The following is a 22,200-nucleotide window of genomic DNA, read 5'->3' on the forward strand; positions in this document are numbered from 1 at the left end:
AGACCTCAAAGATTTCTAAAAACAAAAACAAAAACAAAGAATGACAGTCTTAAGGACAAAATGTTGATATTTGGAACAGGACTCTTGAGGCGTCTCAGAGAAAGTATTGCAGGAAATATTCATTTTTATTCATCATTGCAATTTTATTCATCATTCATGCAATTCATCATTGCAGGGGATATTCCTTTTTACCACTAACGTTCTGCAGTGGCTTGAGCTGAAGAAATACCCTGGAGCTGAAGTTGACTGGTCACTCAGGTGCAACTTAGCCATGAAGCCAAAACGTACCAACTCTAAACAGAATCTCATTTGGTTTGTGTTCTTAGGTTCTGAGACCGGGTGAAAGATTTCTTGTTGAACTCAGAAAACTTAATGGGGTTCATATTCATTTGACAAGCAACTGAAAGATCCTCTCCAGCTAAACCATATGATTAGTTCCTGTTTTTGTCTATTACCCTAATGTAGGAAGTGGTTTCGTAAAGTGTGTGGCACAGCCTTGGTTCTAATAGAAGAGGTTTGTTTCATAAGAATAGGCTAAGAAAATAAGGAAGTGTATGTGATTCAGGGGTTCTTAAGCCCATGTCTCATGTGGTGTCCCACATGTCACCGAGTCACTGAGCAGGAAAGAAGGAAAAGATGAGTGGTGGGTTGAACGAATCTATCTTCTTTTATACCACAGCTTCCAACAGAGAAGTACACTTATATATGTTTTAAATATAGGGTTCGAGTACAGAGGTTCCTCAAAAAGGTAAAAATAGAACTGCCCTATGATCCAGCAATTGCCCTACTAACTATTTACCCAAAGGATACAAAAATACAGGTTCGCAGACGTACATGCGCCCCAATGTTCATAGCAGCATTATCAACAATAGCCAAGCTATGGAGAGAGCCCCAACGTCCACTGATTGATGACTGGATAAAGATGTGGCATATAAACTCAATGGAATATTACTCGGTCATCAAAAAGCATGAAATCGTGCCATTCGCAATGACATGGATGGAGCTAGAGTGTATTATGCTAAGCGACATAAGTCAGTCAGAGAAAGAAAAATATCGTCTGATATTCACATGTGGAATTTAAGAAACAAAACAGATGAACAAAAGGGAGAGGGAAAAAAGCCCTGAGAGACTCTTAAAGATAGAGAACAAACTGAGGGTTGCTGGAGGGGAGGTGGGGGGGGGTGGGTTAAATGGGTGATGGACATTAAGAAGGGCATTTGTTGTGATGAGCGCTGGGTGCTGTGTGTAAGTGATGATTCACTGAATTCTACTCCTGAAGCCAATATAGGACTATGTTTTAGCTAACTAGAATTTAAATGGAAACTTGAAAAATAAATAAATAAATGCAGGGTTCAGAATAAGAACAAGGTTCTGGTATGAAATATATTTCTTTTCATTGGTGCAGGAAATAGATGCTCAAGAGGTCCAGAGAAGAGAGCTAGAGTCACCTAGAACAGCAAAGAACATTTCATAGTGGTAACAAATGAGCTGTACTCTATTTAGAAAGGTAGTTGAGGCACCTGGGAGACTCAGTCAGTTAAGTGTCCAACTTTGGCTCAGGTCATGATCTTCCGGTTTCTGAGTTCGAGCCCCACGTCAGGCTCTGTGCTGACAGCTCGGAGCCCGGAGCCTGCTTTGGATTCTGTGTCTCCCTCTGTCTGCCCCTCCTCCTCTGACACTCGGTCTGTCTCTCTCTCTCTCTCAAAGATAAACAAAAATTTTAAAAATTAAAAAAAAAGGTAGAGAAAAGGGCATGAGGGCAGATTTCTTCAAAATCTGTTTTTATATTGGCTCTTATGTTTTCTGTATTAAGAACTTAACCTCCAGGCAAATTGGTGTTTTCATAATGTTACCAATTTCTTTTCACACATGCTAAATACACATGTGTATTAGTTTGCCAGATAACAAAATACCATAGCCTGAGTGGCCTCAACAACAGAAGTTTATTTTCTCACAGTTCTGGAAGCTCGAAGTTCAAGATCAAGGTGTTGGTAGGGTTGGTTTCTTCAAAGGCCTCTCTTTCTCCTTGGTTTATAGATAGCTGCCATCTCATTGTTTTCTCACACGGCTGTTTCTCTGTGTGCACACATTCCTGGTGTCTGTCTTTTTTCTTAATAGGACACCAGTCATATTAGATTATAGCTTCCTCCTGGGGCGCCTGGGTGGCACAGTCGGTTAAGCGTCCGACTTCAGCCAGGTCACGATCTCGCGGTCCGGGAGTTCAAGCCCCGCGTCGGGCTCTGGGCCGATGGCTCAGAGCCTGGAGCCTGTTTCCGATTCTGTGTCTCCCTCTCACTCTGCCCCTCCCCTGTTCATGCTCTGTCTCTCTCTGTCCCAAAAATAAATAAACGTTGAAAAAAAAAAATTAAAAAAAAAAAAAAGATTATAGCTTCCTCCTAAGAGCGTCATTTTAACGGAACTATATCTTTAAGGCTGTTATCTTCAAATACACTTCCATTCTGAGATGTGGGGAGTTGGGACTTCAACCTATGAATCAGGTGGGTGGGGGGGACACAACATGTTATGAGAAGAAAAAAAAAAGGATAGGAATTAAAAAAATGTTTTTTCAGTGTAGTATCCAGCTCTAAGTATGTGTCCCTTGAATTGAATTCGTTAGTGAGTTAAGGCATATAAGGAACACAAAACAGATAGTTTGAAAGACCATGTATTTCAGATTGAAGCTTTAAGGAGAGTTGTATTATAAAGGACTTGGAATCAAAGCTGAGAGATAAGAGCATATCTGAGGTCTAATGGAGACGGGGAGGGCCATGGGGAGGGGTGACTCTAGATAATGACCTCTCAGACCAGGACATAGCAATGGAAGCCGAGAAGTTAAAGAATTCAGAGACATTGAGAATTAGTGTCAGGACTGGGGCTTTCTTTCCAAATATACATAAATTCAGCATTATCCTTGGAAATAAACAAATCGGATTGCTTGTCCTATCTTGTAAAAGCTTTTGAAACTATTTATATTATCCCCATGACAGCGTGTCAAACCGAAACTATTCTTACATTTTTTTCTGTTAAAAAACTGTCAAATCTTCCTTATACTCAACAGTAATGGGTCTGACTACAACACTACAGGAATCTGTTTATCTGGCATTTTCATTAAAGAATTGTGTTTTTCTAACCTCATGTCTTTGCTGGTTTTTCTAAGCAGTAAGCAAATACGATTCTATAGGATTCTATACTTTTAACACGTTGTATTGTAAAAGGTTAATTCACTTTTACTGTGCTCCTAAGATGTAAGTAAATACTATTAATACTGTTACACTAAGGTATAATTAATACTATTAAGTTTTTGTATAATTCAGAAGTTTACATTTTATGTATTTTTAGAAACATACATAAAACAGGGAGAAGAAAGTTTAAAAGCAAAATAAGAATAACTTTTCTTGGTCATTTAATGTAAAGTAAATGAGTTACTTTTAATTATATGTATTTATCTGGAAGTAATAATACACTTTATGTAATGTAATCAGAAGTGACACAGTGTACCAAAATATTATATGAAATAACTTATATTAACATAAGTATCTTAAATAATTATCTGGAAACTACACATAGAATTCATTATGACCTTAGAGCAGTTGATAGTATAGGGATGTATTCATCCAAGATGAGTGAGGCCCTAAAAGTCATTATACAAAGTAAAAAGGCAGAATTATAAGAATTATATATCCAGCTACACAAAAATATATATAGATAACTTTGTGCCTTTCTTGTAGCCCCTTGGGGCTGTTTGTAACATTATGAAAATGAAGATCAGCCTGGAAACATTATCCACTGCATAATGCAAGAGAGCATAGAATGTGTCTAGTTCCAAATGGTTTTCAAAGGAGAAATCTTGCACCAAAATTTATAAAGCCATTTATATGTTCCCACATTACAATTCTTTAATTTTGTCCCCATTAAGCCCATAATCAAGGTGTAATAGTAATCCACAAAACAAGTTAAGAAATCAGAACCATTTTGAGAGGCAGAAGGGTATTTTACTATCTACATAATTCTTTTTTTATTATTTTTAATGTTTATTTATTTTTGAGAGAGAGAGAGAGAGAGAGACAGAGCGTGAGTGGGGGAGGAGCAGAGAGAGAAGGAGACACAGAATCAGAAGCAGGCTCCAGGCTCTGAGCTGTCAGCACAGAGCCGGATGCGGGACTCGAACCCACGAACCGTGAGATCATGACCTGAGCCAAAGTCGGACGCTTAACCGACTGAGCCACCCAGGCGCCCCTACTATCTGCATAATTCTTAATTGGGCTGTGAAATCTACAGGTGCTTCTGGGCCTCCAGCTATGTGGATACATGACTTGGTATTTCAAATTCACACAGGACTTCCCCCACAAAACCCAAGATTCATACTTACGACAAACATAAAAGCACCATACTATATACACCTTAAATCAGAAATGGCTAACGGGAGTTGTTTAATGGCCTAACAGGCTATGAAACAAATTTTCTGTAGGGAGTACACCATTGACTTTCTCTTAAGATAAGAATAAAAATGCAGGATGCAGGCAATTGATTTTCTATCGTATACATTTTTAACACTGCGAGAGCCAAAATAAATAAAAATCATAAAACTTTATAGGTCTTCTTCTTTGCTTCAAGCTGTTTATAGAGAATAGTTTACCTCAATTCAATATGGCTATCTAAAGCCCCACCACACATACATATACAACATCCCATGACCTTTATCCATTACCCCTGTGGACGAAAGCATGTTGTACAAATGAATTTTCCGGCTAGGTGAGATGACCAACTTCCAAAGGTGTATTTTAATGAATCTTAATAAAAGTCTTTCTGGGTTTCTGATGTCTTAAAATGCATTTACTAAACAAACTTTATGTTTTCCAGACTTTATAGTGACATTTATTTCTATAAGGTACTTACTGCCCCGGGCTGAAATCATTTTATGCTCTCTTGGTCATATTTCCACCCTTGCCCCAATACCTGGTTTTACTCATCATCTAAAAAAATTTTTTTCTTAGGTTTATTTTTTATTTTTTTTTGAGAGAGAGAGAGAGAGAGAGAGAGAGGAAGGGGGGCGGGAAGAGAGAGGGAGACTGAGCTGTCAGCACAGAGCCCGATGCAGGGCCTGAACTCAGGAATGGTAAGATCATGACGTAGGCTGAAGTCGGAGGCTTAACCAATTGATCCACCCAGGTGACCCTATTCATCATTTTAATGCCAATCTCCCCAACAAGACCCACAAAACAAGTCTGCTTGGCTCCCCATTGTATCCACAGTGTCCAGCTCTATTTTAGGCACTTAGACAATCAGTACATGGTTTGCTCGATGAATGGCCCTTGTTAAAGTTCCTTTCAGTGAAAGGAAATGTCTGATATTTTCTACTACGGATATTATTTCTGGCTCCTCTGCTCATAGTTTCACTTCCACCCATAGCCTACGTCTCCTCCGTCTGGAAATCTGTTCAACCTTGTCGCACTTGTTTAAGCTCTAAGATGCAGGTCTCATCAATTAAGTCCTTTTTTTCTTACATTTCTATGGCCATAGACTCCAGCTGGAAATTAGCCCCCATCTCTTTCCCCAGAACCAGTGTCAAAGTATGTCCTACACATTTAGGAAACTCTCCAAGCGTAACAACTCAAATCTGTTCCAAAAAGTCACTGTGTTTCTTTCACTCTAACCTCTTTGTCTTGTCAATGCACATGGGTCTCAGCACCTATGTCATTGACTTACCAGAAACATAGGTTTTCTAATGGCGTCTGTCACATCTCCTGTACACTCTGATGGAGAGAAGCTGTCACTACTTTCTCCCTGTCATGTTTACACCCAAGGATGAGTGTTGGGATTTACCTAATTTTCAATGGCACAACTGAGAGTTACTGGTATTTTTAAAGCTTACTTGAAGGTTTGGGGATATTGGAAAGGCCTACCCTCCCCCCACCCAAAATCATGTCCTGTCACCTGTTGCCTAAGTGCAGTCTGTGCCCAGGATCTCATCCTGAACCAATTTCCTGTTCTCTTTGCTTACCATGGACAGGTGCCATTCCATTCTCCCTTAGCCCAACCCCCTTTAGACTGTTCACTCCAGCTTTTGCACATTCTGAGGCTCGTATAAAAGAAGGAAACTAGCCTTCTCTCAGTCCTAGAGAGAGGGGGTTTATCTTCTGAAGCTTGCCCCAGGCATAATTTTTGAATCTACACTTCCTACCCTAGGATTAACCCCTGCCAGGGATGACTAAAGTGACATGCTTATTTCATTCAGGGCCAATCTTAGGTGCCGCAGAAGAAAGCTGGTCTTATGATCTCAAGAGACAGTCACATTGCTGCTTTCCAAAACCTGAGGTATTTATTCTCATTTTTGCTACCATGTTTTGCCAAAATTAGTGAAACGAGCATTCATCTTGATTGTTTCTACTTCTCTCAAGCTACTGCTGTTTCACTGCCAAGGCAAATGTTCTAACAGTCTTTGAACATTTGTATTGGGCAATGTAGTAGTCATTTTTAAATTATCAATTTAACACAAACCATGGAATAGGCATTGATAGTATCTTTTTGCAGAAAAGGAGGCTCCGAGAGATGAAGTCATATATTTAAGATCGTTCTGCTGGTAAGAATTTAATCCAAGATGAAAATCTATACCAAACTCAATTCAAAGCTTGTATAGTTTCCATGGTGGTAGTAGTTTCAAGAGAACACTCCTTAATTCACGTGAAATCTTGGCAGCTCTTAATATATAAAATTATGTTTCTAGTTGAAAAAGGATCACGAGCTTAGAACTTGGCCTCTTTGTCTCCCATCGTACCCCTCTTAGTGCCAGAAATCTAGGGGCGATATATATCAGCAGGATGGATCTAGGGAAATTGTCTAAGTACATTTGAAATAATTGAAAAACATTCCAAAGTTACATCATTCAGAAAATCCATTTCAGGGAGATCAAAGTCCTAAATGAAAACAAAACAAGCCACACGTTGAAGTGTTTAGAAGAAAGTATTTTTATAAAAATAAGAAAAACATTCTTAAACCAGGTACAGAAAATGCAATCCATAAGAAAATGATTACTTCATTTACTACATTGAAATTTAGAATTTCTGCTCCACAAAAGGCTCAATAAACAAAAAGCAATAACAAAACAAACAAACAAACAAAACAAACAAATAAGCCACAGAGTGCGAAATAATATCGGCAACACATATAACAGACAGGCGAGTTGTATCCAGAATCAAAAAGAATGTATTCAAATCAATATGAAAAAGCTCATCTGTACCTCCCGACCCCCCAAAAATGAGCAAAGCAAATGAGTAGGAGGAAAAGAAAAATGGAAAAGGAAAAGCCAAGAAGCATGAGAAATCAAGAATCTCCGTAATGATCGGTAAAGTGCACATTAAAGGACCCTAAACTACCATTTCTCGATTAGTAGACAGGTCACAATTTACAAGCCTGACAGTATAAAACAGTGGAACTTGGAGAAATGAGGACTTGCATTCCTTCTTGTGTGGGGTGTGAGGGTACAACCAATATGAAATTTGGAAGTTTTTAATAGACTTGAAGTTGCACTTACTCGATATTCAGCAATTTCATTGGAGCAATGGTCACACACACCCACATACTGTCCACCCCAGCTTTCTTTCTTCTGTTACTGAAAAACTGGAAACAACTTAATGCTTATTAATGAGATGCTTGACAAATGTACTTAGGTTGTCGTCATATAATAGAAACAGTAGTATAAACCTGCATACTCGTGTTCCATGAATCGTGTGTGGGGTTAATAAACACAAAATTCGGTACCTTGTGGATTGTGTGTGTACGTTTTTATTGATTGTGTTGTTTGTTGTTATATGGGGAGAGTAAGATGTGATGTAGATCGAATGCTAAGAAAAATCAGATTTTTTTTTTCCTATTTCAGTTTAGGCTCATGCTCTGGGTAGAGTATCACATTTATTTGAGATTTTAAATTCTCTCTACTTCTGTGAACTCATGTAAAGAGTGAAGAAAGGCTTAAAGATGACAGATATCGGGGCGCCTGGGTGGCGCAGTCGGTTAAGCGTCCGACTTCAGCCAGGTCACGATCTCGCGGTCCGTGAGTTCGAGCCCTGCGTCGGGCTCTGGGCTGATGGCTCAGAGCCTGGAGCCTGTTTCCGATTCTGTGTCTCCCCCTCTCTCTGCCCCTCCCCCGTTCATGCTCTGTTTCTCTCTGTCCCAAAAATAAATAAACGTTGAAAAAAAAAAAATTTAAAAAAAAAAAAAAAAAAAAAAAAAAAAAAAGATGACAGATATCTATCATAAAATTCATAGATTTGCTCTAGAGAGTGGGGGACTTTTCAGACTCTCCGACTAGACAAATGAACTTTGAGTTACAACACAAGGTTATAGAAGTTTGGCATTAATTAAATTTTAAAAAATCTGGCAACTGAGAATAAGGAAATAAACAAAAAACTGTCCATATAAAACCTTACAAGTCAAGGATCATTCCACTGATTGATTAAGAAGCTCTCCATACCTACAGAACACTTTGGTTTGTTTTTAATGAGTGTCTTCAGGTGCCTATTCTAAGCCAGGCACTTTAGACGCCAGGCATAAAACAGATGACTAAAATACATTCCCGACTTCCCAAAACTCTTTAAGGTAGAGTCGAGTATTGATAATCATGTAGATATGTGTGCATAAACACACAGTTATATATACATATTTCAATTGTTCTAAGACTGGTCATAAAAATTCAAGCTTCCTCTTCTCCCTTCTCATGCAAATAAGTTGGGTGTGTGTTTAAAAATTCCTTTGCAATTTCCTTTTTGTAAAAAGTCCATGACAAGATGAATGTTCTTTTCTGATCAAATGCATTTGTACAGTTTGGTCAATTTACTTCTTTGCACAGCTGGTCAATCTCCTAAGGAGTCTTTACTCTTTCGTACCTCTGCACTAACTTGACCTATTTTCTACTATATTTTCTAGCATCCCAGACTTTGTGGTCCTCACTGGGTCTCAGGGTGTCTCTAAGAGTTCTGCCTCCATTTTGACCTTCGTCTATCTGTTTAGAGTTGCCAAGAAGTTTTGCCATCTCAGAGGAGGTGAGACCAGGCGGTTTAGAATCCAGTACCCCGGGAAGAGAGTTTTGACACCTTTGGAAGGCAGAACTTTGGCTATCATCTTAGCAGTGCTTAGCTTAGTGTCTGGAATATAAAGTCATTTAGCATGTACTCAGATGAATCATTCCCAAAGTATTTATTGGCTATCCACTTCATTGGACCTTCATGGGCTATGGGAAAGTATTGTGTGAGAAGGCTTTCCAAAATTAAAATTGCTCTGGGCAGTGAAGTGATTTATAAGGTGATCTCTCTTTAGTTAACAATAATCTTACTCTACGTATTTCAGAAAACTGAGAAATGGAGCCTAGTATATGAAAACTATTCTTTGGAGCAGGAACAGTAATTGTCTTTAATTTTGAATTAAGAATTGTTTTTCTCAAGCTATTGGGCAAGATAATGTGAGTCCAATTACTGTATACCTGGGAAGCTCCTGTTTGTGTTTTTGGTTAAAAATGTTTATAGGGGCCACTGGGTGGCTCAGTCGGTTAAGTGTCCAACTTTGGCTCAGGTCATGATCTCACGGTCTGTGAGTTCAAGCCCTGCCTCGAGCTCTGTGCTGACAGCTCAGAGCCTGGAACCTGCTTCGGATTCTGTGTCTCCCTCTCTCTCTTTCCCTCCCCTGCTCATGCTCTGTCTCTCTCTGTCTCTCACTAATAAATAAACACTAAAAACATTTTTAAAAATGTTATAAACTAGTCCTTCCATTTAAAGAAAGTGCACTCGCTCTGTTCTCTTCCTCCCCGTTTTCTGCTCTATACTACAAACACGAGTTTGCTGGGAAATTTTTTACTAAACTATAACATACATACAGAAAAGCACACTAAGGATAAATTTAAGGTTTGATGAGTGTTTAAAACTGACCACCACCAGCATCTCAGAGCCCTCCATCATTTCATGCCTCCTCTTACAAGTTCTGATCTCTGTACCCCAATGGTAACCATTATCCCAGCCTCAAACGGGATTGTTTGGTTTGTCTGTTTTTTACTTATAAATAGGGGAATCAAACAGCATGTACTTTTTTGGGCTTGACTTCTTTGTAACACCCTGTGCTTTCAAGACTTACCCAAGCAGTGCATAGTTTTATTCTACTCACTCTTATTGTTATAGTGTTCCATTAGGTGAATACACCATACTTGACGAATTTGTTTCTGCTGATAGGAGCCACTTGGTTAGTTTTTAGTTTGCCTTTATTATGACCAGTGCTGCTATGAACATTTTAGTGTACATTTTTTGGTGAACATATGTATACCTTTCTGTTGGCCACACAGACGTAGAACTGGAATTGCCGAGTCATAAAACCTTCGTGTGTTTCCTCTGGAACTTCCAACCAGGTTTTCGGCTTGATCGTTGTCAATCTGTACCTCCGCCAGCAAGGTGAAAGAGTTCTCTGATTTTTCCACATCCTCTTCAACAATTGCTGTTTTCTGTATTTTTGTTTTAGCCACAGTGATGGCAAACATACCCTAATTAAAAAGGCAGATGGTCAGAACCATCCCTGGTCTGTTACCTTAAATGAACTTGATTTTGGCAATGTGAGCTGGTCCATTCTCTGTTAATGAAATGAATCTAGGGCAGATTGAGTGCATTCATCCACTGAAGTCCTTCAAAAGTGAATGATCTTCCAACCCTCTGCTACCTCCCCTCAAATACAAATGATCTGGGGTCACCGTTACCATGGCCTCCTGAGAAAGTAGTTTTTGCCAACACTACCTTTTTCTAGTTTCCTTGGAAAGAGATGTTACAGGATTTACGCCACTAATCAAAAAAAATCTCTGCCTTCAAAATATATCTCAGCTATTGCAATGTCTGCGTTTTGTTCATAATTCCAGTATAGTGTGGAACTAGTTATTTGTACCTGTCCATCTTGCAGAATAAGTCTTTTATATTTTTCGGAATGCTACTTTTCACCTCAAAAGTTGGGACTGAAAAACAAAATGTTCTCTCTATTGATTCACATTTCTAAAATTCCTTCTTGGTCAAAAGTATAAGTCTGTTGTCCTTCCAAACTTTTGTCTTTCAGAAAGGAAAAGAAAATCAAGGAGAGAACGTTTTCAGATCCTACTAATTATTTTTCATGGCCTCTGTGCTTCTTTTGCTCTATTTCACCCCATACATTTTCCAACTAATACCGTTTTGTTTAGCATGCACTTATTTTCAAGTAAAGACTTGGATTAGTTTTCATATTTTTCCTGAAAGTACCATTTCATTAGAAAGGTATTCTTTTGGTGATAGAAGCTTAAGTCTTAACTCGGAAATTCTTCCAATAATTTGCTTGAGAAAGTTTGAAATTTCTTTTTCTGTCACATAAACAATGAGGGGACCCTATGAATTCCACAGTGAATTTTAAATGTAATGTTCCTTCAATAACTAGTCTCTGAAGACAATAGAAACTTTTCCACACATGATTTATAAATAGATCTTTGAATCCTCTCTTCATTTTGTTTATGGTATCTCTTACCATAAAAATATGTAATTTTTAAATAGCCAAAGATATCTAGCACTTCCTTTATGATTTTTGAGATTCCTGTCATACTTAGGAAAGCCTAAATTCCCCACCTCAAATTTATACAAATAGCCTCCTACAGATCCTCCCAATATTAAAAAAAAAAAAAAAAAAAAAAAAAGGGCTCTAGTTCTGTTTCTTTCTGGATAATCAATCACATTAGCACCATTTATAAGATTAGCCACTCCTTTCTAAGTTAGATAAAACCATATATATACTCATCTTTCTGAGGATGCTCAATCATATGTGACTAATATATTTATGTATTTCTATGCCAGTATCATACACTGTTGACTTCAGTGACTTTATAGGTATCCTAGTATTCAGAAGTCTTCCACTTTGCTTTCTTAATTTTTTTTTAACGTTTATTTATTTTTGAGACAGAGAGAGACAGAGAATGAACGGGGGAGGGTCAGAGAGAGAGGGAGACACAGAATCTGAAACAGGCTCCAGGCCCTGAGCCATCAGCGCAGAGCCCAACAGGGAGCTCGAACTCACGGACCGCGAGATCATGACCTGGGCCAAAGTCAGACGCTTAACCGACTGAGCCAGCCAGGCGCCCCCACTTTGCTTTCTTAATTGTTCTTATTCAATATTCATAAATTTCTTGACTACTTTTACAGATCTATTCTTCTACATACATCCCAGAAGCATTCCATGTGATTCCATAGAAAATCTCATTGAGATTCTAATTTGAACTACATGGCATTTATCTATTAATTTCGGAAGTACTGACATTTCTATAGCTCATTTTTATTCAGGTTATTTTATGTATCTCATTGGATTTCACAATTTAGGTTTTATGTCTTATACTATTCTTGCTATATTTAGGTCTAAGAATGCCATTGTTTTGTCTCCATTGTAAATGGGTATATTTTTTTCCACTTTAGTTTCAAACATTATTGTTAAGACAGAGAAAAAGCTATTGATTTTCATAAAGTGTCCAATTAGAGTCAATCTCAGGACTCTTTCAGGAGCTACTGGGAAGTGGTCCTCACTTTCCCTCCTGAGCAAGAGATTTTGACAAAACATCTTGTCTTAAGAAACCTGAAAATCAACTCATCATGTGGGCAAACAGAATGTAGAGATGGAGGCATAGTAGATCCTAGGTCTATTATTTGATTTTCTGGAACAAGCAATGTCTGAAGCCATTATCCTTGGTCCTTTTCAATTACTCAACCCAATAAACTTCCCCTATTTCCATTTGGTTTTAGCAGGGTTAAGTGGGTCTTATTTACCTTTGCTTATCAAATACAGTGGATACGGAAATTTGAACTTGACCTCTTCCAGAAAACTCTGATGTTGGAATCTTCAGGAAAATGCCAAGCTACACTCTACTGCTACCATGAGAAAAATTACTTAATGGAGTAGAGTCAAACAAAACACAGTTGCTGAAATCTCATTCAAGATGTGTAGGATAAAACCAAAATTGCTTCATTAGAAAGTTGAGTTTTAAGAGATAGAGACACAGTCAAAGGTATGAAGGGCTGCCAAATACAAAACTGTAAAAATAAAGCAAATCGGTTGTATGGAAGGATGATGAAGGGCACTTATATTCTAGTACCTGTGTGATATAAAGTTGTATATTAATATTTTGTAATTAATGGAGAGGTGAGAAATTCACTTGACCGTAACTACTTCATCCAAGGCAATTTAATTAATTTAAAAAACCAAACACTAATTATAATATGAATAGCATAATTAAGTTCTTTCATTCAAAGAAAATACAGCTTGAACCCACAATGATGTTATGGAGTTTCTTTTACATCCATCTTGTTTATCCAGCTGACTGGTTTCTTCATTATTGGCCTTCTGACAAATCATTGCACAACTCTGATTTTGTTTGTTGTTTCAGCTTTAAAGGAACATTCAGACCAACCAACGGCTTTCAAATATTTGATCACATTTGAGATTAAATTTTCCTTTGCTTCCTGTTAGAAACAGGTTGAGACTCCAATAGGATTGAAACTGACCATTTATGACTCAGGGTTTCAAACCATAATTTCTGTATCATTTGCTAATTTACCTCTGTGTTATTTCATTTCACTCCACACATTGATTTGGGTGTGATTATGACCCACGCATGGCAGGAGCATCACAGGAAAAAAAAAATCTAGACAAAGATCTTGCTTTCATGAAACTTAGATTTCAAAAAAGAAAGAACAAATCAACAAATATGCAAATAAAATAAATACGTAAATAAGCCATATAAAGTATGTCAAGTAGTGGTGAGCCCTGCGAAGTAATGCAGGGGAAGGAGGATAGAGAAAGGGTGAGGATGCCCTTTCACGTGACAGTGAGGGAAGTCCCCTCTTATGAGGTGACTTTTATGCAGAGGGTTGTAGGGAATTAGGGACTCAATGGATATCTTGGGGATGCACATTCCAGACAAGTAAAGAAACCCTGAGTCAAGAATATGCTCAGGTGAATAAAGGAGTAGTAAGAATGCCTGGAGGGAGGGAACAGTGTGAAGATGCCCCAGAGACAGAAGACAGGTGTTAAGGGCTCGATCACGTGGGACACATTTGTTTTTAAAAGATTGTTCTGTTTCTGCACGATAAGAGACTGTAGAAGGTGAAGTGTAAAGGGCTATTACATACTTGTGGTGTCTTTCCTGATTGGATCGGGGCCCCCAAATGTGGGGCGACCATCTGGTGAAAGCCAGTAGCACAGTCAGTGAATTCACCTGAGGCAGGACAAAAGAAATAAAAGCTTATTGAACACATCCCAAGGGAGCGGGAGGGTGGCTAGGCAGTGTAGCAAAGGAGAGACTATGACAAGAGGCACTGAATGGGGGCTGCATTTAAAGGGGGAAGGTGCGGAGGTATGGTGAGGTATGGAATTTTCCCTTTCTTGGTAACTGTGCCTGGTGGTAAATAGCCCATTGGTCAGTTAGGGCCTGTGGATATTTTGAGGTGGGGCACCTGAAGGAGCCGTCTGTATTCAGCCAGGGGGTCGCCATGGATTCTTCTGCCTTGATCAAGGTTCCATCGCTCAAGCCTGTTGTCTAAAAGCAGACTCTCCAATACTTTCCAGATAGTAAGATGAGAAGTGACATCGAATTTTTTGCTGTGTGGAGGTCATTAATTAGATGATTAGATTAGATTAGCATAGGCAAAATAAATTTTATGTTTTGACAGAAAATTATGCAATTACCATAGCATGTTCTTCTGGGTTTTCAGATTCTAGGGCAAAACCAGTGAAGTGGCTATTATAACACAGCATAGTTCCTGCGTGGATCAGGGAACTCCAAGTAGAAAGAGGGCAAACTCTGAATATATTTTGAAAATAGGTGCAGAGAATTTGCTGGATGTGAAACAGAGGGATCTTATCACTCAGTGTTTCATCAGAAAAGATATGGCACATTAAAGTAAGATCATTAGAAGTGTGTTTAATAAAGGAATTATTTAGAAAGGTGTCAGCAGGGTGTAGGCAGACCCAAGGGATAGGTGCGAGTGAATAAAGGAAAGACATGGTTAATCAGTCTTGGAAGTTCAAAGTCCGGTATAAAAACCTATGTTAAGTGGAATTGTAACAAACCAACCAACCGTAAGGACAACACCTGGCCCAGAGCTGCCCCATACCAATATAGAGAAGGGAATCAATGCTTTCACCTAATGCTATTCCCTCCCTTCTATTTTCAGCAAAGGCTCCCCATTGATTGAAACCAATCATGGCAAAACACAGGGCAAGACATTGAGCTTCTTTTCATGTGCCCGTTGGCCATCTGGATGCCTTCTTTAGAAAAGTGTCTATTCATGTTTTCTGCCCATTTCTTCACTGGATTATTTGTTTTTCGGGTGTGGAGTTTGGTGAGTTCTTTATAGATTTTGGATACTAGCTCTTTGTCTGATATGTCATTTGCAAATATCTTTTCCCATTCCGTTGGTTGCCTTTTAGTTTTGTTCATTGTTTCCTTTGCAATGCGGAAGCTTTTTATCTTCATAAGGTCCCAATAGTTCATTTTTGCTTTTAATTCCCTTGCCTTTGGGATGTGTCAAGTAAGAAATTGCTGCAGCTGAGGTCAGAGAGGTTTTTTCCTGCTTTCTCCTCTAGGGTTTTGATGGTTTCCTGTTATGTTTTCACTCTTATGTGGATCCTGAGAAACTTAACAGAAGACCATGGGGGAGGGGAAGGAAAAAAAAAAGTTAGAGAGGGAGAGAGCCAAAGCATAAGAGACTCCTAAAAACTGAGAATAAACTAAGGGTTGATGGGGGGTGGAGGGGAGGGTGGGTGATGGGCATTGAGGAGGGCACCTGTTGGGATGAGCACTGGGTGTTGTATGGAAACCAATTTGACAAACACACACACACACACACACACACACACACACAGGGCAAGAGAGAACCTTGATTTAGTTCCTACAGGTCAGCTTTCATTGTCATGAATCAGGGTGTTGAAGGAGAATGAGCCTGGCGGGCACATGGGAGACACATGAATGACTGCAGACTTGGCTAGAGGGCCTAGAACTGCATGATGATGGGGTGTGTGTGTGTGTGTGTGTGTGTGCATGTGTTTTGAAAAGGGGTTAGATTAAAAGAAATCAAAGTTCAGTTTCAGTTAACACAGTTTTATTTGGCAATTTGACAGTAGATGTGAATTTTTAAAAATGTATGTCAGGAGTACCCAGGAGTAGATGGGACTGAAGGTATAATATTAGGAATTTTAAGCATATAGTTGGTTTATAAACCCTTGGAACTGGATGAAGTCACCTAGGCAATGAGTATTGATGGAGAAGAGCTTATAAAAGCAAAGGTGACAGCAAATAATTTTTTTTTCAAAAAGGAGGGACTCATTAGTTATGTCAAAAGCTGTTCACAGTTGAAGTGGGATGATTACTGAACAGTGATATTAAATTTTTCCATGTAGAAGTCATTAATGACCTTGATAAGATTAGTGTAGAAAAAAATGTGTTTCAATGGAACACTGTGCATTTTATGGCAACATTTCTGGGTGATCAGACCCTAGCTCAGTTCATTCTTTGGGCTGTTTTTGTAACTCTTTGCAACCATAGGTAAGTGATAAGGAAATTCTGGCCGGTCTGATAGGGTTCAGTTGACGTTTTCTGTCTGGTTTGCTGGTAACTTAATTGGCTGTGGAAAAACCACAGTTTGGTCTCCATTATGCAATTCATTTCAACATTACTTTACTCCATACAAATTTGTGCTGTTTTGACTTTTCCTTTGAACTGGTTATAACACCTGCCTGGTTCTCTCCTATTATACGAATAAAAGAAATTCTTTCGTGCATGTTCCTTTTATATCTGTGTGAGAGTCATAAGTTTACCTTCTTCTGAAAATTATCTTGGAACATTAGTTTTGCTGTAGCAATGTGGACCAAAGAAAATGAAAAACAGGGTCAAGATAGTTGGTTTGATATTTAACAAAATCTTCTTTGGTAAAGCACATTGACAATTTTCAACAGAATTCACCAATCAGCTTTTTGAAGTATGGTAGGAATATAGATACTTAAATAATAAGAAAGCAATCTAGAAGAGGGGTGAATGAGTACTCGGTGTGCCTTGGGACAGGAAGCAAAGCAGGGCACCAGAGGTGAATAGGAGGTAGGACCCTGAGGGGGACTGAGGACTCCCTCCAATAATGCTGGGATTCTCCAAAGGGCCAAATCTCAGGGGGGAATCTTGCCTTCCCTTAAAAACGGAGATAGTGAAAGTACTTGCCTATTTTGGCTCTAGCTCTAGCGGAGGCAGAATAAAAGAAGAGACATTACTGGGTGGCTCAGTCAGTTAAGCCTCCAACTTCAGCTCAAGTCATGATCTCACAGTTCATGAGTTCAAACCCCGCGTGGGGCTCTCCGCTGTCAGCATAGAACCCGGTTCAGATCCTCTTGTCCCCCTCTCTCTCTGCCCGTCTGCCACTCGTTCTCTCTCTCTCAAGATAAATAAATAAACTTAAAAAAAAAGAAGAAACATTACTCACTGAGAATTCCTAACCACAAGCTAGCATGCACCATGGATATTTGAGGAACTCAAATAAGGCAGATTTGGAGAGAACCTAGTGAGCTAAAGGAGTCAGCCGTGTGACCGAAGACAGATTCCCGTCTGGGTTCTTGCCTGTCGCCTCCTTGCTACCTTAACACAGAACATTGCAAAGGATGACTCCTCGATTTCACTGGATAACTCAGCTGTAAGGCCGTCTCTCGATTCACCCTGGTTTACAAAAGCCCAAACATGATTGATTTGCTACAGTGCACACAGACAGGTAACAAGGAGATTACAACCTACAGATTCCGTCCTTCAGTTCACAAGATTTGGTTTGTTACATAATAATGATATTTACTTGAATTTTTACTTTGCCATTTGATCCTCAAATTAATCTTTACCCAGACAAGCACAAACTAGTACCTCAGTTATGTTATTGCCCAACTTCTACAAGAGTGCCCTTCCCTCGTAACCTGAAACACCCGATAAAGGAGGGCAAGGTCCGTCACTGACATACCATCCAATTGTGGGCGAGTGATGGGAGTGCCCTAAGCCTCCATCAGTGGCCTGGACTTTATCGTCTTACTACAATCATTATTTCATTACTTCATTCCCAAAATCTGAAACCAGAAGGAGAAAGGAAACTTAAATTACAAATGTTGCCATTCATTTATTTAGAAATCACATCATTCTACATATTCGGATGCTTCATGTTCTTTTGCAATCTTTCTAAACCCTTTATGCTAGCTGCATCCTTTAGGGAGTTAACGAGATGAAATCCTCTCTTGCCTCTCACGGGCAGGTGAGAATAGGGTGAAAAGATCTTGCCAGGTATAATAAGCAAATGAATGTTGCTTTGATAAGAAACCAATGGAGATATGTTTACTTTTTATAACTGCCTTGTCAAATATTCATATATGTTTAAAGACATTGTTGTCCTGAAAATGACAAGTAACCATTCCTCAGCAAGCCGGGAGTATCATGGGTCACAGACAGATGACACTTTAATGAGCAGGTGTTTGTTGGAGACAAACCCGGGTCAGGAATGAAATGGCTATTAGTTTATCAGAAACCAAACTTTATTAGTTTCTTGGAAATGTATGACTGTGTTAATTGGTTGAGAAATTTTAAACTTGTTTGTTTGTTTGTTTGCTTTTTACCTGTCAGGGTATTCTTACTTAACATCATGTTACAGGCATGTGGGAGGCTCAGTCGATTAAACCACTGGCTCTTTCTTGATTTTGGCCCAGGTCATGGTTTCATGGTTTGTGAGTTCGAGCCCCATGTTGGGCTCTGCTCTGACGGTGGAGAGCCTGCTTGCAATTCTCTTTTCTCCCTCTCTCTCTGCTGCTCCCTCTCTCCAAATAAATAAACTTAAAAAAATTAAAAATAATAAAATAAAATCTTCTCAAACTGACATGTTATTGTTTTCATTCTCTATTTCAGTCCGAGAAATAAGTTGAGACATAAGCATTTTTAGCCTCCTTCGCATTGCATTTATTATGTGCAACTGGGAATCTCTAAAGTTGCATTGACTTTGTATTTACAAAGTGGCCACGGGAAAAAAAAAAAAAAAAACACCCGAGAGGAAGAATACTGAATAGAAAGATTACCAGGCATATTGCATTCTAGCGTTTCCTCACAACAGCACTCACCCCATTTCAAACAGTGCCCTTTTTCACGAAATGGTTGAAAATATAATCTAGTTTAAAGCTAGCATCACTAACAAGTACTCAATGCTCGACCCCCGGTATTTGATTAGTCTTGGGTTTTTGTTTCGTTTTGTTTTGTTTTGTTTTGGCAAGCAGGAGGAAGGAGACCCAGCCAACTTTGACGGAGGTTGGAATAAGCATACTCTTGCGCCATCTACTGGCTGTTGGTTTACAGTACCCCAAATTATAAGAAACTAAAACCCCAAACCTGAATCTTTCCCCAAACCTTTCATTTACCTTCTTCCCTTTCCTCCCTCCTGTTGCTTTTCTATTCATTTCTCTTTATTTCCCTTTACCTATTAGAAATACTCTGACTTTCTCGGGGTGCCTGGGTGGCTCAGCTGGTTGAGCGTCTGACTCTTGATGTCTGCTCAGGTGGTGATCCCGTGGTTGTGGGATCCAGCCCCCCATCCAGCTCTGCGCTGAGCATGCTTGGAATTCTTTGTCTTTCCCTCTCTCTCTGCCCACTCCTTCACTTGCACTCTCCTCTCTCTCTCTCTAAATAATAAACTTTAAAAAAAAGAAATATTCTGACTTTCTCAATATAATTCTCATACATGAGAGTCTAAAACAAGCACTTTTATGACATGTGGGCAGGCTGAAGATGAGGAAAAAAGAGGTCCATGTCAGGTCATATGTCTTCACCTTAAATCTGATGACTCATGGCTAATTGGATTCAGGAGGGAATTATTTTATATATAAAATATTATTAATATTTCATATGAACGTTAAGTATTTCCACACCTGGACCTCACTGAATCCCGACTTGTTCACTAATGAGCTGTGAGTCTGCACAGCTTCCCAAGTCCCTCTATTCTCACTTGGAAAAAGGCAGTGCGAATATCATACAAGTCACAGTAATGCTGTGAGAACAGATGATACATACGTACCTGAACTCTTTGGCAGAGCACTTTCTCATGCAATAAATAGATGTGCAATAAATGTTTTCTGATATTATTACACCTCTGAGTACACAGTCTATGTTTTTATTCATCTCTAAAGCCTTAGTGGCAGAGAAGGGGGTTTACACATGGTAGGAACTTAATAAATGTTTTTTTAATTAAACATTTAGAAAAAATTTAAATTAAAAATTTAGAAAAAATGAAGTTATTAGCAAATAAAGGATTATTATTTCCATTCTTCGAATTCAAATATTTTTTCTTAAAAAAGATATTTGAAAAAATTTAATCAGTATTTCCTGTCTCAATAGATGGCAAAAAATGCATTATGTATATAGTATAGTAGAAAAAAATCATTATTACCTATGTTTACAGTGTTTCCACCACAGTTCCAAGTTTATTATTTAAGAATAATGGTGATAGGGACACCTAGTTGGCTCGGTTGATTAAGCGTCTGACTTCGGCTCAGGTCATGGGCTCACAGTTGTTCATGAGTTCAAGCCCCACATTGGGCTCTGCGCTGACAGAGCAAGGCTTCTTTGGATCCTCTGTCTCCCTCTCTTTCTGCCCCTCCCCTGTGCATATGTGTTCTCTCCCTCTCAAAAATAAATAAACATTTTTAAAAATAATGGTCATAGCTAAAATGTATTGGGCATGCACTCTCAACCAGGCACACCCCTAAAATCTTTCCACTTATCATCTTATGACAATCCTGTGATGTAGGTACTCTTTTACCCTCATTCTAACAGGCAAATATTTTAACACACAGAAGTTAATTAACTCATTCAAAGTCACAGTTAGTTAGGTGGGCTATCTAGCTTTCAAATGCACATTTTAGTTTTTTAAAGTTTATTTATTTTGTAAGAGACAAAGAGAGAGAGTGCATGCATATGGGGGTTGGGGAGGGGCTGAGAGAGGAAAGAGAGAATCTCAAGCAGGCTTTGCTCTGTCAGCACATATCCCAGAGACCATCATGGGGTTCGATCTCACGAATTGTGAGATCATGATGTGAGCTGAAATCAAGAGTCTGACGCTTAACTGACCGAGCCACCCAGGCACCCCCAAATGCACATTTTAGATTCAGTTTGTGTATGTTTTTATTCCTATGGCATTATAATATCAAGATACTTGACAATTGAGATAATTGAAATCAAATTTCAACCACCCATTCATGTGCCCTTGACAATCCTTGAAGATCCTTCCAGTTCAGTTGGATAATCCTGCTTTGATTTCAAGTGTTGTTGGTTTCTTAGTTTTGTTTTCTTTTGTTTTACTTTATTTATTATGATATCTCAGTTTGCCCATTAACTATGTTTCATAGTCATCATAAAGGATAAAAAATAAATATAAGAAGACTTGGTTTTGTCTTTGCCTCAACTTGGATCAAATTCATAAAGTGTAGAAAGCGCCCTTGTGATGATGTTCCAGAGACTGGGAAGGATGGGGTATGCAGGGAGTCATATGGAGCAGGCCTGCTGAATGGGGAAGCCAACTTTCTTATCACTTCATTATAGTGGAATCTTTTAGCCTTGGCTAATTTATTTCAGTTGACTTTCCAAAGGGTTAAACAAATTCATAATCTTCTATTGCTGTTTTAATTGGAGTTTTTTAACCAGGGAGATTAGATCCTGGTAATACAATTTAAGAACATTCTAAAATCAAACATAAATGCTGTCTTTGTGAAATATTTTGTTCAATAATTTATATAATTACTTTCTTTTTTTAATATAGATAATGGAATTTTCTACAAATGCATTTGTTTGGGTTTCTGACTTCATATTTTCTCCTTGGGATAAGATGAAATATTTTTCCAATATGATGAAAAAGAAATGGTAACTATGAGAAGTGATGAATGCATTAACTAACTTGGTTATGGTGACCATTTCACAATGAATACATATATTAAATCATCACATATGCATTAAACGTTTCTTTAAAAATAAATGCTAAAAGAAATAAAGACAGTCTTTTCAGCAAGTGGTGCTGGGAAAACTGGACAATGACATGCAGAAAAATGAACCTGGACCACTTTCTTACACCAGACACAAAAATAAACTCGAAATGGATAAAAGACCTAAATGTAAGACAG

At 38.6% G+C, this 22,200-nt stretch overlaps 1 pseudogene; it reads left to right on the forward strand.

Moving 5' to 3' along the window:
* LOC123593594 overlaps positions 1 to 22,200 on the forward strand; it is a 46,873-nt pseudogene that overhangs the window by 11,523 nt on the left and 13,150 nt on the right.

Source organism: Leopardus geoffroyi, chromosome D4, assembly GCF_018350155.1.
Source record: "Leopardus geoffroyi isolate Oge1 chromosome D4, O.geoffroyi_Oge1_pat1.0, whole genome shotgun sequence".
Taxonomy (NCBI): Eukaryota; Metazoa; Chordata; class Mammalia; order Carnivora; family Felidae; genus Leopardus; species Leopardus geoffroyi.